This window comes from Salvelinus alpinus, unplaced genomic scaffold (assembly GCF_045679555.1).
Source record: "Salvelinus alpinus unplaced genomic scaffold, SLU_Salpinus.1 scaffold_73, whole genome shotgun sequence".
NCBI lineage: Eukaryota > Metazoa > Chordata > Actinopteri > Salmoniformes > Salmonidae > Salvelinus > Salvelinus alpinus.
Window position 1 is genome coordinate 4,592 of NW_027256014.1, and position 16,101 is coordinate 20,692.

Genomic DNA, 16,101 nt, shown 5'->3' on the forward strand with positions numbered 1-16,101 from the left:
GAGTATTACTAAACTGAGAGAGTTTTACTAAACTGAGAAAGTACTACTAACCCGAGAGAGTATTACTAAACTGAGAGAGTATTACTAAACTGAGAGAGCTGAGAGAATATTACTAAACTGAAAAAGTATTACTAAACTGAGAGAATATTACTAAACTGAGAGAGTATTACTAAACTGAGGGAGTATTACTAAACCGAGAGAGTATTACTAAACTGAGAGAATATTACTAAACTGAGAGAGTATTACTAAACTGAGAGAAATGAGAGAATATTACTAAACTGAGAGAATATTACTAAACTGAGAGAGTATTACTAAACTGGGGGAGTATTACTAAACCGAGAGAGTATTACTAACCTGAGAGAGTATTACTAAACTGAGAGAATATTACTAAACGGTGAGAGTATTACTAAACTGAGAGAGTATTACTAACCCGAGAGAGTATTACTAAACTGAGAGAGTATTACTAAACTGAGAGAGTGTTACTAGACTGAGATAGTATTACTCAACTGAGAGAGTATTACTAAACTGAGAGAGTGTTACTAGACTGAGAGAGTATTACTAAACTGAGAGAATATTACTAAACTGAGAGAGTATAACTAAACTGAGAGAGCTGAGAGAATATTACTAAACTGAGAGAATATTACTAAACTGAGAGAGTATTACTAAACTGAGAGAGTGTTACTAAACTGAGAGAGTGTTACTAGACTGAGAGAGTATTACTAAATTGAGAGAGTGTTACTAAACTGAGAGAGTATTACTAAACTGAGAGAGCTGAGAGAGTATTACAAGACTGAGAGAGTATTACTAAACTGAGAGAGTTTTACTAAACTGAGAAAGTACTACTAACCCGAGAGAGTATTACTAAACTGAGAGAGTATTACTAAACTGAGAGAGCTGAGAGAATATTACTAAACTGAAAAAGTATTACTAAACTGAGAGAATATTACTAAACTGAGAGAGTATTACTAAACTGAGGGAGTATTACTAAACCGAGAGAGTATTACTAAACTGAGAGAATATTACTAAACTGAGAGAGTATTACTAAACTGAGAGAAATTAGAGAATATTACAAAACTGAGAGAATATTACTAAACTGAGAGAGTATTACTAAACTGGGGGAGTATTACTAAACCGAGAGAGTATTACTAACCTGAGAGAGTATTACTAAACTGAGAGAATATTACTAAACGGTGAGAGTATTACTAAACTGAGAGAGTATTACTAACCCGAGAGAGTATTACTAAACTGAGAGAGTATTACTAAACTGAGAGAGTGTTACTAGACTGAGATAGTATTACTCAACTGAGAGAGTATTACTAAACTGAGAGAGTGTTACTAGACTGAGAGAGTATTACTAAACTGAGAGAATATTACTAAACTGAGAGAGTATAACTAAACTGAGAGAGCTGAGAGAATATTACTAAACTGAGAGAATATTACTAAACTGAGAGAGTATTACTAAACTGAGAGAGTGTTACTAAACTGAGAGAGTGTTACTAGACTGAGAGAGTATTACTAAATTGAGAGAGTGTTACTAAACTGAGAGAGTATTACTAAACTGAGAGAGCTGAGAGAGTATTACAAGACTGAGAGAGTATTACTAAACTGAGAGAGTTTTACTAAACTGAGAAAGTACTACTAACCCGAGAGAGTATTACTAAACTGAGAGAGTATTACTAAACTGAGAGAGCTGAGAGAATATTACTAAACTGAAAGAGTATTACTAAACTGAGAGAATATTACTAAACTGAGAGAGTATTACTAAACTGAGAGAGTATTACTAAACTGAGAGAGTTTTACTAGACTGAGATAGTATTACTCAACTGAGAGAGTATTACTAAACTGAGAGAGTGTTACTAGACTGAGAGAGTATTACTACACTTAGAGAATATTACTAAACTGACAGAGTATTACTAAACTGAGGGAGTATTACTAAACCGAGAGAGTATTACTAAACTGAGGGAGTATTACTAAACCGAGAGAGTATTGCAAAACTGAGAGAAATGAGAGAATATTACTAAACTGAGAGAATATTACTAAACTGAGAGAGTATTACTAAACTGAGGGAGTATTACTAAACCGAGAGAGTATTACTAACCTGAGAGAGAATTACTAAACTGAGAGAATATTACTAAACTGTGAGAGTATTACTAAACTGAGAGAGTATTACTAACCCGAGAGAGTATTACTAAACTGAGAGAGTATTACTAAATTGAGAGAGTGTTACTAGACTGAGATAGTATTACTCAACTGAGAGAGTATTACTAAACTGAGAGAGTGTTACTAGACTGAGAGAGTATTACTAAACTGAGAGAATATTACTAAACTGAGAGAGTATAACTAAACTGAGAGAGCTGAGAGAATATTACTAAACTGAGAGAATATTACTAAACTGAGAGAGTATTACTAAACTGAGAGAGTGTTACTACATTTAACATTTTTACATTTAAGTCATTTAGCAGACGCTCTTATCCAGAGCGACTACAAAATGGAAAGTTCGACATATTCGTCCTGGTCCCCCCGTGGGAATTGAACCCACAACCCTGGCGTTGCAAGCGCCATGCTCTACCAACTGAGCCACACGGGACCACAAAACTGAGAGAGTATATTACTAAACGGAGAGAATATTACTAAACGGAGAGAGTATTACTAAACTGAGAGAATATTACTAAACTGAGAGAGTATTACTAAACTGAGAGAGTGTTACTAAACTGAGTGAAAATTACTCAACGGAGAGATTATTACTCAACTGAGAGAGTATTACTAAACTGAGAGAGTATTACTAAACTGAGAGAGTGTTGCTAGACTGAGATAGTATTACTAAACTGAGAGGATATAACTAAACTGAGACAGTTTTACTAAACTGAGAGAGTGTTACTAGACTGAGAGAATATTACTAGACTGAGAGAGTATTACTAAATTGAGAGAGTGTTACTAAACTGAGAGAGTATTACTAAACTGAGAGAGCTGAGAGAGTATTACAACACTGAGAGTATTACTAAACAGAGAGAATATTACTAAACTGTGAGAGTATTATTACACTGAGAGAGTATTACTAACCCGAGAGAGTATTACTAAACTGTGAGAGTATTACTAAACTGAGAGAGTATTACTAACCCGAGAGAGTATTACCAAACTGAGAGAGTATTACTAAACTGAGAGAGTATTACTAAACTGAGAGAGTATTACTAAACTGAGAGAGTATTACTCAACTGAGAGAGTATTACAAAACTGATAGAATATTACTCAACGGATAGAGTGTTACTAGACTGAGAGAGTATTACTAAACTGAGAGAGTATTACTAAACTGAGAGAGTATTACTAAACTGAGAGAGCTGAGAGAGTATTACCAAACTGAGAGAATATTACTAAACTGAGATAGTATTACTAAACTGAGAGAGTATTACTAAACTGAGAGAATATTACTAAACTGAGAGAGTATTACTAAACTGAGAGAGTATTACTGACTGAGAGAGTATTACTAAACTGAGAGAATATTACTAAACTGAGAGAGTATTACTACACTGAGAGAGTATTACTAAACTGAGAGAGTTTTACTAGACTGAGATAGTATTACTCAACTGAGAGAGTATTACTAAACTGAGAGAGTGTTACTAGACTGAGAGAGTATTACTAAACTTAGAGAATATTACTAAACTGAGAGAGTATTACTAAACTGAGGGAGTATTACTAAACCGAGAGAGTATTACTAAACTGAGAGAATATTACTAAACTGAGAGAGTATTACTAAACTGAGAGAAATGAGAGAATATTACTAAACTGAGAGAATATTACTAAACTGAGAGAGTATTACTAAACTGGGGGAGTATTACTAAACTGAGAGAGTATTACTAACCTGAGAGAGTATTACTAAACTGAGAGAATATTACTAAACGGTGAGAGTATTACTAAACTGAGAGAGTATTACTAACCCGAGAGAGTATTACTAAACTGAGAGAGTATTACTAAACTGAGAGAGTGTTACTAGACTGAGATAGTATTACTCAACTGAGAGAGTATTACTAAACTGAGAGAGTGTTACTAGACTGAGAGAGTATTACTAAACTGAGAGAATATTACTAAACTGAGAGAGTATAACTAAACTGAGAGAGCTGAGAGAATATTACTAAACTGAGAGAATATTACTAAACTGAGAGAGTATTACTAAACTGGGGGAGTATTACTAAACTGAGAGAGTATTACTAACCTGAGAGAGTATTACTAAACTGAGAGAATATTACTAAACGGTGAGAGTATTACTAAACTGAGAGAGTATTACTAACCCGAGAGAGTATTACTAAACTGAGAGAGTATTACTAAACTGAGAGAGTGTTACTAGACTGAGATAGTATTACTCAACTGAGAGAGTATTACTAAACTGAGAGAGTGTTACTAGACTGAGAGAGTATTACTAAACTGAGAGAATATTACTAAACTGAGAGAGTATAACTAAACTGAGAGAGCTGAGAGAATATTACTAAACTGAGAGAATATTACTAAACTGAGAGAGTATTACTAAACTGAGAGAGTGTTACTACATTTAACATTTTTACATTTAAGTCATTTAGCAGACGCTCTTATCCAGAGCGACTACAAATTGGAAAGTTCGACATATTCGTCCTGGTCCCCCCGTGGGAATTGAACCCACAACCCTGGCGTTGCAAGCGCCATGCTCTACCAACTGAGCCACACGGGACCACAAAACTGAGAGAGTATATTACTAAACGGAGAGAATATTACTAAACGGAGAGAGTATTACTAAACTGAGAGAATATTACTAAACTGAGAGAGTATTACTAAACTGAGAGAGTGTTACTAAACTGAGTGAAAATTACTCAACGGAGAGATTATTACTCAACTGAGAGAGTATTACTAAACTGAGAGAGTATTACTAAACTGAGAGAGTGTTGCTAGACTGAGATAGTATTACTAAACTGAGAGGATATAACTAAACTGAGACAGTTTTACTAAACTGAGAGAGTGTTACTAGACTGAGAGAATATTACTAGCCTGAGAGAGTATTACTAAATTGAGAGAGTGTTACTAAACTGAGAGAGTATTACTAAACTGAGAGAGCTGAGAGAGTATTACAACACTGAGAGTATTACTAAACAGAGAGAATATTACTAAACTGTGAGAGTATTATTACACTGAGAGAGTATTACTAACCCGAGAGAGTATTACTAAACTGTGAGAGTATTACTAAACTGAGAGAGTATTACTAACCCGAGAGAGTATTACCAAACTGAGAGAGTATTACTAAACTGAGAGAGTATTACTAAACTGAGAGAGTATTACTAAACTGAGAGAGTATTACTCAACTGAGAGAGTATTACAAAACTGATAGAATATTACTCAACGGAGAGAGTGTTACTAGACTGAGAGAGTATTACTAAACTGAGAGAGTGTTACTAAACTGAGAGAGTATTACTAAACTGAGAGAGCTGAGAGAGTATTACCAAACTGAGAGAATATTACTAAACTGAGATAGTATTACTAAACTGAGAGAGTATTACTAAACTGAGGTGAATATTACTAAACTGAGAGAGTATTACTAAACTGAGAGAGCTGAGAGAATATTACTAAACTGAGAGAGTATTACTAAACTGAGAGAATATTACTAAACTGAGAGAGTATTACTACACTGAGAGAGTATTACTAAACTGAGAGAGTTTTACTAGACTGAGATAGTATTACTCAACTGAGAGAGTATTACTAAACTGAGAGAGTGTTACTAGACTGAGAGAGTATTACTAAACTTAGAGAATATTACTAAACTGAGAGAGTATTACTAAACTGAGGGAGTATTACTAAACCGAGAGAGTATTACTAAACTGAGAGAATATTACTAAACTGAGAGAGTATTACTAAACTGAGAGAAATGAGAGAATATTACTAAACTGAGAGAATATTACTAAACTGAGAGAGTATTACTAAACTGGGGGAGTATTACTAAACTGAGAGAGTATTACTAACCTGAGAGAGTATTACTAAACTGAGAGAATATTACTAAACGGTGAGAGTATTACTAAACTGAGAGAGTATTACTAACCCGAGAGAGTATTACTAAACTGAGAGAGTATTACTAAACTGAGAGAGTGTTACTAGACTGAGATAGTATTACTCAACTGAGAGAGTATTACTAAACTGAGAGAGTGTTACTAGACTGAGAGAGTATTACTAAACTGAGAGAATATTACTAAACTGAGAGAGTATAACTAAACTGAGAGAGCTGAGAGAATATTACTAAACTGAGAGAATATTACTAAACTGAGAGAGTATTACTAAACTGAGAGAGTGTTACTAAACTGAGAGAGTGTTACTAGACTGAGAGAGTATTACTAAATTGAGAGAGTGTTACTAAACTGAGAGAGTATTACTAAACTGAGAGAGCTGAGAGAGTATTACAAGACTGAGAGAGTATTACTAAACTGAGAGAGTTTTACTAAACTGAGAAAGTACTACTAACCCGAGAGAGTATTACTAAACTGAGAGAGTATTACTAAACTGAGAGAGCTGAGAGAATATTACTAAACTGAAAAAGTATTACTAAACTGAGAGAATATTACTAAACTGAGAGAGTATTACTAAACTGAGGGAGTATTACTAAACCGAGAGAGTATTACTAAACTGAGAGAATATTACTAAACTGAGAGAGTATTACTAAACTGAGAGAAATGAGAGAATATTACTAAACTGAGAGAATATTACTAAACTGAGAGAGTATTACTAAACTGGGGGAGTATTACTAAACCGAGAGAGTATTACTAACCTGAGAGAGTATTACTAAACTGAGAGAATATTACTAAACGGTGAGAGTATTACTAAACTGAGAGAGTATTACTAACCCGAGAGAGTATTACTAAACTGAGAGAGTATTACTAAACTGAGAGAGTGTTACTAGACTGAGATAGTATTACTCAACTGAGAGAGTATTACTAAACTGAGAGAGTGTTACTAGACTGAGAGAGTATTACTAAACTGAGAGAATATTACTAAACTGAGAGAGTATAACTAAACTGAGAGAGCTGAGAGAATATTACTAAACTGAGAGAATATTACTAAACTGAGAGAGTATTACTAAACTGAGAGAGTATTACTAAACTGAGAGAAATGAGAGAATATTACTAAACTGAGAGAATATTACTAAACTGAGAGAGTATTACTAAACTGGGGGAGTATTACTAAACTGAGAGAGTATTACTAACCTGAGAGAGTATTACTAAACTGAGAGAATATTACTAAACGGTGAGAGTATTACTAAACTGAGAGAGTATTACTAACCCGAGAGAGTATTACTAAACTGAGAGAGTATTACTAAACTGAGAGAGTGTTACTAGACTGAGATAGTATTACTCAACTGAGAGAGTATTACTAAACTGAGAGAGTGTTACTAGACTGAGAGAGTATTACTAAACTGAGAGAATATTACTAAACTGAGAGAGTATAACTAAACTGAGAGAGCTGAGAGAATATTACTAAACTGAGAGAATATTACTAAACTGAGAGAGTATTACTAAACTGGGGGAGTATTACTAAACTGAGAGAGTATTACTAACCTGAGAGAGTATTACTAAACTGAGAGAATATTACTAAACGGTGAGAGTATTACTAAACTGAGAGAGTATTACTAACCCGAGAGAGTATTACTAAACTGAGAGAGTATTACTAAACTGAGAGAGTGTTACTAGACTGAGATAGTATTACTCAACTGAGAGAGTATTACTAAACTGAGAGAGTGTTACTAGACTGAGAGAGTATTACTAAACTGAGAGAATATTACTAAACTGAGAGAGTATAACTAAACTGAGAGAGCTGAGAGAATATTACTAAACTGAGAGAATATTACTAAACTGAGAGAGTATTACTAAACTGAGAGAGTGTTACTACATTTAACATTTTTACATTTAAGTCATTTAGCAGACGCTCTTATCCAGAGCGACTACAAATTGGAAAGTTCGACATATTCGTCCTGGTCCCCCCGTGGGAATTGAACCCACAACCCTGGCGTTGCAAGCGCCATGCTCTACCAACTGAGCCACACGGGACCACAAAACTGAGAGAGTATATTACTAAACGGAGAGAATATTACTAAACGGAGAGAGTATTACTAAACTGAGAGAATATTACTAAACTGAGAGAGTATTACTAAACTGAGAGAGTGTTACTAAACTGAGTGAAAATTACTCAACGGAGAGATTATTACTCAACTGAGAGAGTATTACTAAACTGAGAGAGTATTACTAAACTGAGAGAGTGTTGCTAGAATGAGATAGTATTACTAAACTGAGAGGATATAACTAAACTGAGACAGTTTTACTAAACTGAGAGAGTGTTACTAGACTGAGAGAATATTACTAGCCTGAGAGAGTATTACTAAATTGAGAGAGTGTTACTAAACTGAGAGAGTATTACTAAACTGAGAGAGCTGAGAGAGTATTACAACACTGAGAGTATTACTAAACAGAGAGAATATTACTAAACTGTGAGAGTATTATTACACTGAGAGAGTATTACTAACCCGAGAGAGTATTACTAAACTGTGAGAGTATTACTAAACTGAGAGAGTATTACTAACCCGAGAGAGTATTACCAAACTGAGAGAGTATTACTAAACTGAGAGAGTATTACTAAACTGAGAGAGTACTACTAAACTGAGAGAGTATTACTCAACTGAGAGAGTATTACAAAACTGATAGAATATTACTCAACGGAGAGAGTGTTACTAGACTGAGAGAGTATTACTAAACTGAGAGAGTGTTACTAAACTGAGAGAGTATTACTAAACTGAGAGAGCTGAGAGAGTATTACCAAACTGAGAGAATATTACTAAACTGAGATAGTATTACTAAACTGAGAGAGTATTACTAAACTGAGGTGAATATTACTAAACTGAGAGAGTATTACTAAACTGAGAGAGCTGAGAGAATATTACTAAACTGAGAGAGTATTACTAAACTGAGAGAATATTACTAAACTGAGAGAGTATTACTACACTGAGAGAGTATTACTAAACTGAGAGAGTTTTACTAGACTGAGATAGTATTACTCAACTGAGAGAGTATTACTAAACTGAGAGAGTGTTACTAGACTGAGAGAGTATTACTAAACTTAGAGAATATTACTAAACTGAGAGAGTATTACTAAACTGAGGGAGTATTACTAAACCGAGAGAGTATTACTAAACTGAGAGAATATTACTAAACTGAGAGAGTATTACTAAACTGAGAGAAATGAGAGAATATTACTAAACTGAGAGAATATTACTAAACTGAGAGAGTATTACTAAACTGGGGGAGTATTACTAAACTGAGAGAGTATTACTAACCTGAGAGAGTATTACTAAACTGAGAGAATATTACTAAACGGTGAGAGTATTACTAAACTGAGAGAGTATTACTAACCCGAGAGAGTATTACTAAACTGAGAGAGTATTACTAAACTGAGAGAGTGTTACTAGACTGAGATAGTATTACTCAACTGAGAGAGTATTACTAAACTGAGAGAGTGTTACTAGACTGAGAGAGTATTACTAAACTGAGAGAATATTACTAAACTGAGAGAGTATAACTAAACTGAGAGAGCTGAGAGAATATTACTAAACTGAGAGAATATTACTAAACTGAGAGAGTATTACTAAACTGAGAGAGTGTTACTAAACTGAGAGAGTGTTACTAGACTGAGAGAGTATTACTAAATTGAGAGAGTGTTACTAAACTGAGAGAGTATTACTAAACTGAGAGAGCTGAGAGAGTATTACAAGACTGAGAGAGTATTACTAAACTGAGAGAGTTTTACTAAACTGAGAAAGTACTACTAACCCGAGAGAGTATTACTAAACTGAGAGAGTATTACTAAACTGAGAGAGCTGAGAGAATATTACTAAACTGAAAAAGTATTACTAAACTGAGAGAATATTACTAAACTGAGAGAGTATTACTAAACTGAGGGAGTATTACTAAACCGAGAGAGTATTACTAAACTGAGAGAATATTACTAAACTGAGAGAGTATTACTAAACTGAGAGAAATGAGAGAATATTACTAAACTGAGAGAATATTACTAAACTGAGAGAGTATTACTAAACTGGGGGAGTATTACTAAACCGAGAGAGTATTACTAACCTGAGAGAGTATTACTAAACTGAGAGAATATTACTAAACGGTGAGAGTATTACTAAACTGAGAGAGTATTACTAACCTGAGAGAGTATTACTAAACTGAGAGAGTATTACTAAACTGAGAGAGTGTTACTAGACTGAGATAGTATTACTCAACTGAGAGAGTATTACTAAACTGAGAGAGTGTTACTAGACTGAGAGAGTATTACTAAACTGAGAGAATATTACTAAACTGAGAGAGTATAACTAAACTGAGAGAGCTGAGAGAATATTACTAAACTGAGAGAATATTACTAAACTGAGAGAGTATTACTAAACTGAGAGAGTGTTACTAAACTGAGAGAGTGTTACTAGACTGAGAGAGTATTACTAAATTGAGAGAGTGTTACTAAACTGAGAGAGTATTACTAAACTGAGAGAGCTGAGAGAGTATTACAAGACTGAGAGAGTATTACTAAACTGAGAGAGTTTTACTAAACTGAGAAAGTACTACTAACCCGAGAGAGTATTACTAAACTGAGAGAGTATTACTAAACTGAGAGAGCTGAGAGAATATTACTAAACTGAAAGAGTATTACTAAACTGAGAGAATATTACTAAACTGAGAGAGTATTACTAAACTGAGAGAGTATTACTAAACTGAGAGAGTTTTACTAGACTGAGATAGTATTACTCAACTGAGAGAGTATTACTAAACTGAGAGAGTGTTACTAGACTGAGAGAGTATTACTACACTTAGAGAATATTACTAAACTGACAGAGTATTACTAAACTGAGGGAGTATTACTAAACCGAGAGAGTATTACTAAACTGAGGGAGTATTACTAAACCGAGAGAGTATTGCAAAACTGAGAGAAATGAGAGAATATTACTAAACTGAGAGAATATTACTAAACTGAGAGAGTATTACTAAACTGAGGGAGTATTACTAAACCGAGAGAGTATTACTAACCTGAGAGAGAATTACTAAACTGAGAGAATATTACTAAACTGTGAGAGTATTACTAAACTGAGAGAGTATTACTAACCCGAGAGAGTATTACTAAACTGAGAGAGTATTACTAAACTGAGAGAGTGTTACTAGACTGAGATAGTATTACTCAACTGAGAGAGTATTACTAAACTGAGAGAGTGTTACTAGACTGAGAGAGTATTACTAAACTGAGAGAATATTACTAAACTGAGAGAGTATAACTAAACTGAGAGAGCTGAGAGAATATTACTAAACTGAGAGAATATTACTAAACTGAGAGAGTATTACTAAACTGAGAGAGTGTTACTACATTTAACATTTTTACATTTAAGTCATTTAGCAGACGCTCTTATCCAGAGCGACTACAAATTGGAAAGTTCGACATATTCGTCCTGGTCCCCCCGTGGGAATTGAACCCACAACCCTGGCGTTGCAAGCGCCATGCTCTACCAACTGAGCCACACGGGACCACAAAACTGAGAGAGTATATTACTAAACGGAGAGAATATTACTAAACGGAGAGAGTATTACTAAACTGAGAGAATATTACTAAACTGAGAGAGTATTACTAAACTGAGGGAGTGTTACTAAACTGAGAGAAAATTACTCAACGGAGAGATTATTACTCAACTGAGAGAGTATTACTAAACTGAGAGAGTATTACTAAACTGAGAGAGTGTTGCTAGACTGAGATAGTATTACTAAACTGAGAGGATATAACTAAACTGAGACAGTTTTACTAAACTGAGAGAGTGTTACTAGACTGAGAGAATATTACTAGACTGAGAGAGTATTACTAAATTGAGAGAGTGTTACTAAACTGAGAGAGTATTACTAAACTGAGAGAGCTGAGAGAGTATTACAACACTGAGAGTATTACTAAACAGAGAGAATATTACTAAACTGTGAGAGTATTATTACACTGAGAGAGTATTACTAACCCGAGAGAGTATTACTAAACTGTGAGAGTATTACTAAACTGAGAGAGTATTACTAACCCGAGAGAGTATTACCAAACTGAGAGAGTATTACTAAACTGAGAGAGTATTACTAAACTGAGAGAGTATTACTAAACTGAGAGAGTATTACTCACCTGAGAGAGTATTACAAAACTGATAGAATATTACTCAACGGAGAGAGTGTTACTAGACTGAGAGAGTATTACTAAACTGAGAGAGTGTTACTAAACTGAGAGAGTATTACTAAACTGAGAGAGCTGAGAGAGTATTACCAAACTGAGAGAATATTACTAAACTGAGAGAATATTACTAAACTGAGAGAATATTACTAAACTGAGAGAGCTGAGAGAATATTACTAAACTGAGAGAGTATTACTAAACTGAGAGAATATTACTAAACTGAGAGAGTATTACTAACCTGAGAGAGTATTACTAAACTGAGAGAATATTACTAAACTGAGAGAGTATTACTAAACTGAGAGAGCTGAGAGAATATTACTAAACTGAGCGAATATTACTAAACTGAGAGAGTATTACTAAACTGAGGGAGTATTACTAAACCGAGAGAGTATTACTAAACTGAGAGAATATTACTAAACTGAGAGAGTATTACTAAACTGAGAGAGCTGAGAGAATATTACTAAACTGAGAGAATATTACTAAACTGAGAGAGTATTACTAAACTGGGGGAGTGTTACTAAACCGAGAGAGTATTACTAACCTGAGAGAGTATTACTAAACTGAGAGAATATTACTAAACTGTGAGAGTATTACTAAACTGAGAGAGTATTACTAAACTGAGAGAGTGTTACTAGACTGAGATAGTATTACTCAACTGAGAGAGTATTACTAAACTGAGAGAGTGTTACTAGACTGAGAGAAATGAGAGAATATTACTAAACTGAGAGATTATTACTAACCTGAGAGAGTATTACTAAACTGAGAGAATATTACTAAACTGTGAGAGTATTACTAAACTGAGAGAGTATTACTAACCCGAGAGAGTATTACTAAACTGAGAGAGTATTACTAAACTGAGAGAGTGTTACTATACTGAGATAGTATTACTCAACTGAGAGAGTATTACTAAACTGAGAGAGTGTTACTACACTGAGAGAGTATTACTAAACTGAGAGAATATTACTAAACTGAGAGTGTATAACTAAACTGAGAGAGCTGAGAGAATATTACTAAACTGTAAGAATATTACTAAACTGAGAGAGTATTACTAAACTGAGAGAGTGTTACTAAACTGAGAGAGTGTTACTAGACTGAGAGAGTATTACCAAACTGAGAGAGTATTACTAAACTGAGAGAATATTACTAAACAGAGAGAATATTACTAAACTGTGAGAGTATTATTACACTGAGAGAGTATTACTAACCCGAGAGAGTATTACTAAACTGTGAGAGTAATACTAAACTGAGAGAGTATTACTAACCCGAGAGAGTATTACCAAACTGAGAGAGTATTACTAAACTGAGAGAGTATTACTAAACTGAGAGAGTATTACTAAACTGAGAGAGTATTACTCAACTGAGAGAGTATTACAAAACTGATAGAATATTACTCAACGGAGAGAGTGTTACTAGACTGAGAGAGTATTACTAAACTGAGAGAGTGTTACTAAACTGAGAGAGTATTACTAAACTGAGAGAGCTGAGAGAGTATTACCAAACTGAGAGAATATTACTAAACTGAGAGAATATTACTAAACTGAGAGAATATTACTAAACTGAGAGAGCTGAGAGAATATTACTAAACTGAGAGAGTATTACTAAACTGAGAGAATATTACTAAACTGAGAGAGTATTACTAACCTGAGAGAGTATTACTAAACTGAGAGAATATTACTAAACTGAGAGAGTATTACTAAACTGAGGGAGTATTACTAAACCGAGAGAGTATTACTAAACTGAGAGAATATTACTAAACTGAGAGAGTATTACTAAACTGAGAGAGCTGAGAGAATATTACTAAACTGAGAGAATATTACTAAACTGAGAGAGTATTACTAAACTGGGGGAGTGTTACTAAACCGAGAGAGTATTACTAACCTGAGAGAGTATTACTAAACTGAGAGAATATTACTAAACTGTGAGAGTATTACTAAACTGCGAGAGTATTACTAACCCGAGAGAGTATTACTAAACTGAGAGAGTATTACTAAACTGAGAGAGTGTTACTAGGCTGAGATAGTATTACTCAACTGAGAGAGTATTACTAAACTGAGAGAGTGTTACTAGACTGAGAGAAATGTGAGAATATTACTAAACTGAGAGATTATTACTAACCTGAGAGAGTATTACTAAACTGAGAGAATATTACTAAACTGTGAGAGTATTACTAAACTGAGAGAGTATTACTAACCCGAGAGAGTATTACTAAACTGAGAGAGTATTACTAAACTGAGAGAGTGTTACTATACTGAGATAGTATTACTCAACTGAGAGAGTATTACTAAACTGAGAGAGTGTTACTACACTGAGAGAGTATTACTAAACTGAGAGAATATTACTAAACTGAGAGTGTATAACTAAACTGAGAGAGCTGAGAGAATATTACTAAACTGTAAGAATATTACTAAACTGAGAGAGTATTACTAAACTGAGAGAGTGTTACTAAACTGAGAGAGTGTTACTAGACTGAGAGAGTATTACTAAATTGAGAGAGTGTTACTAAACTGAGAGAGTATTACTAAACTGAGAGAGCTGAGAGAGTATTACAAGACTGAGAGAGTATTACTAAACTGAGAGAGTTTTACTAAACTGAGAAAGTACTACTAACCCGAGAGAGTATTACTAAACTGAGAGAGTATTACTAAACAGAGAGAATATTACTAAACTGAGAGAGTGTTACTAAACTGAGAGAAAATTACTCAACGGAGAGATTATTACTCAACTGAGAGAGTATTACTAAACTGAGAGAGTATTACTAAACTGAGAGAGTGTTGCTAGACTGAGATAGTATTACTAAACTGAGAGGACATAACTAAACTGAGACAGTTTTACTAAACTGAGAGAGTGTTACTAGACTGAGAGAGTATTACTAAACTGAGAGAATATTACTAACCTGAGAGAGTATTACTAAACAGAGAGAATATTACTAAACTGTGAGAGTATTATTAAACTGAGAGAGTATTACTAACCCGAGAGAGTATTACTAAACTGAGAGAGTATTACTAAACTGAGAGAATATTACTAAACTGTGAGAGTATTACTAAAATGAGAGAGTATTACTAAACTGAGAGAGTATTACTAAACTGAGAGAGTATTACTAAACTGAGAGAGTATTACTCAACTGAGAGAGTATTACAAAACTGATAGAATATTACTCAACGGAGAGAGTGTTACTAGACTGAGAGAGTATTACTAAACTGAGAGAGTATTACTAAACTGAGAGAGCTGAGAGAGTATTACCAAACTGAGAGAATATTACTCAACGGAGAGAGTGTTACTAGACTGAGAGAGTATTACTAAACTGAGAGAGTGTTACTAAACTGAGAGAGTATTACTAAACTGAGAGAGCTGAGAGAGTATTACCAAACTGAGAGAATATTACTAAACTGAGAGAATATTACTAAACTGAGAGAATATTACTAAACTGAGAGAGCTGAGAGAATATTACTAAACTGAGAGAGTATTACTAAACTGAGAGAATATTACTAAACTGAGAGAGTATTACTAACCTGAGAGAGTATTACTAAACTGAGAGAATATTACTAAACTGAGAGAGTATTACTAAACTGAGGGAGTATTACTAAACCGAGAGAGTATTACTAAACTGAGAGAATATTACTAAACTGAGAGAGTATTACTAAACTGAGAGAGCTGAGAGAATATTACTAAACTGAGAGAATATTACTAAACTGAGAGAGTATTACTAAACTGGGGGAGTGTTACTAAACCGAGAGAGTATTACTAACCTGAGAGAGTATTACTAAACTGAGAGAATATTACTAAACTGTGAGAGTATTACTAAACTGCGAGAGTATTACTAACCCGAGAGAGTATTACTAAACTGAGAGAGTATTACTAAACTGAGAGAG

The 16,101-nt window shown here is 34.0% G+C and overlaps 4 non-coding genes across 4 annotated transcripts; all 4 read right to left on the minus strand.

The window, feature by feature from the left end:
* Positions 1-2,512: 2,512 nt before the first annotated feature.
* On the minus strand, positions 2,513-2,589 carry trnaa-ugc (transfer RNA alanine (anticodon UGC)). Its single transcript has one exon. It is a non-coding gene; the product is annotated as a tRNA-Ala (tRNA).
* A 2,032-nt stretch (positions 2,590-4,621) lies between these two features.
* On the minus strand, positions 4,622-4,698 carry trnaa-ugc (transfer RNA alanine (anticodon UGC)). The gene has a single exon. It is a non-coding gene; the product is annotated as a tRNA-Ala (tRNA).
* Positions 4,699-7,973: 3,275 nt separating this feature from the next.
* Positions 7,974-8,050, minus strand: trnaa-ugc (transfer RNA alanine (anticodon UGC)). Its single transcript has one exon. It is a non-coding gene; the product is annotated as a tRNA-Ala (tRNA).
* Positions 8,051-11,486: 3,436 nt separating this feature from the next.
* trnaa-ugc (transfer RNA alanine (anticodon UGC)) lies at positions 11,487-11,563 on the minus strand. The gene has a single exon. It is a non-coding gene; the product is annotated as a tRNA-Ala (tRNA).
* Positions 11,564-16,101: the final 4,538 nt, after the last annotated feature.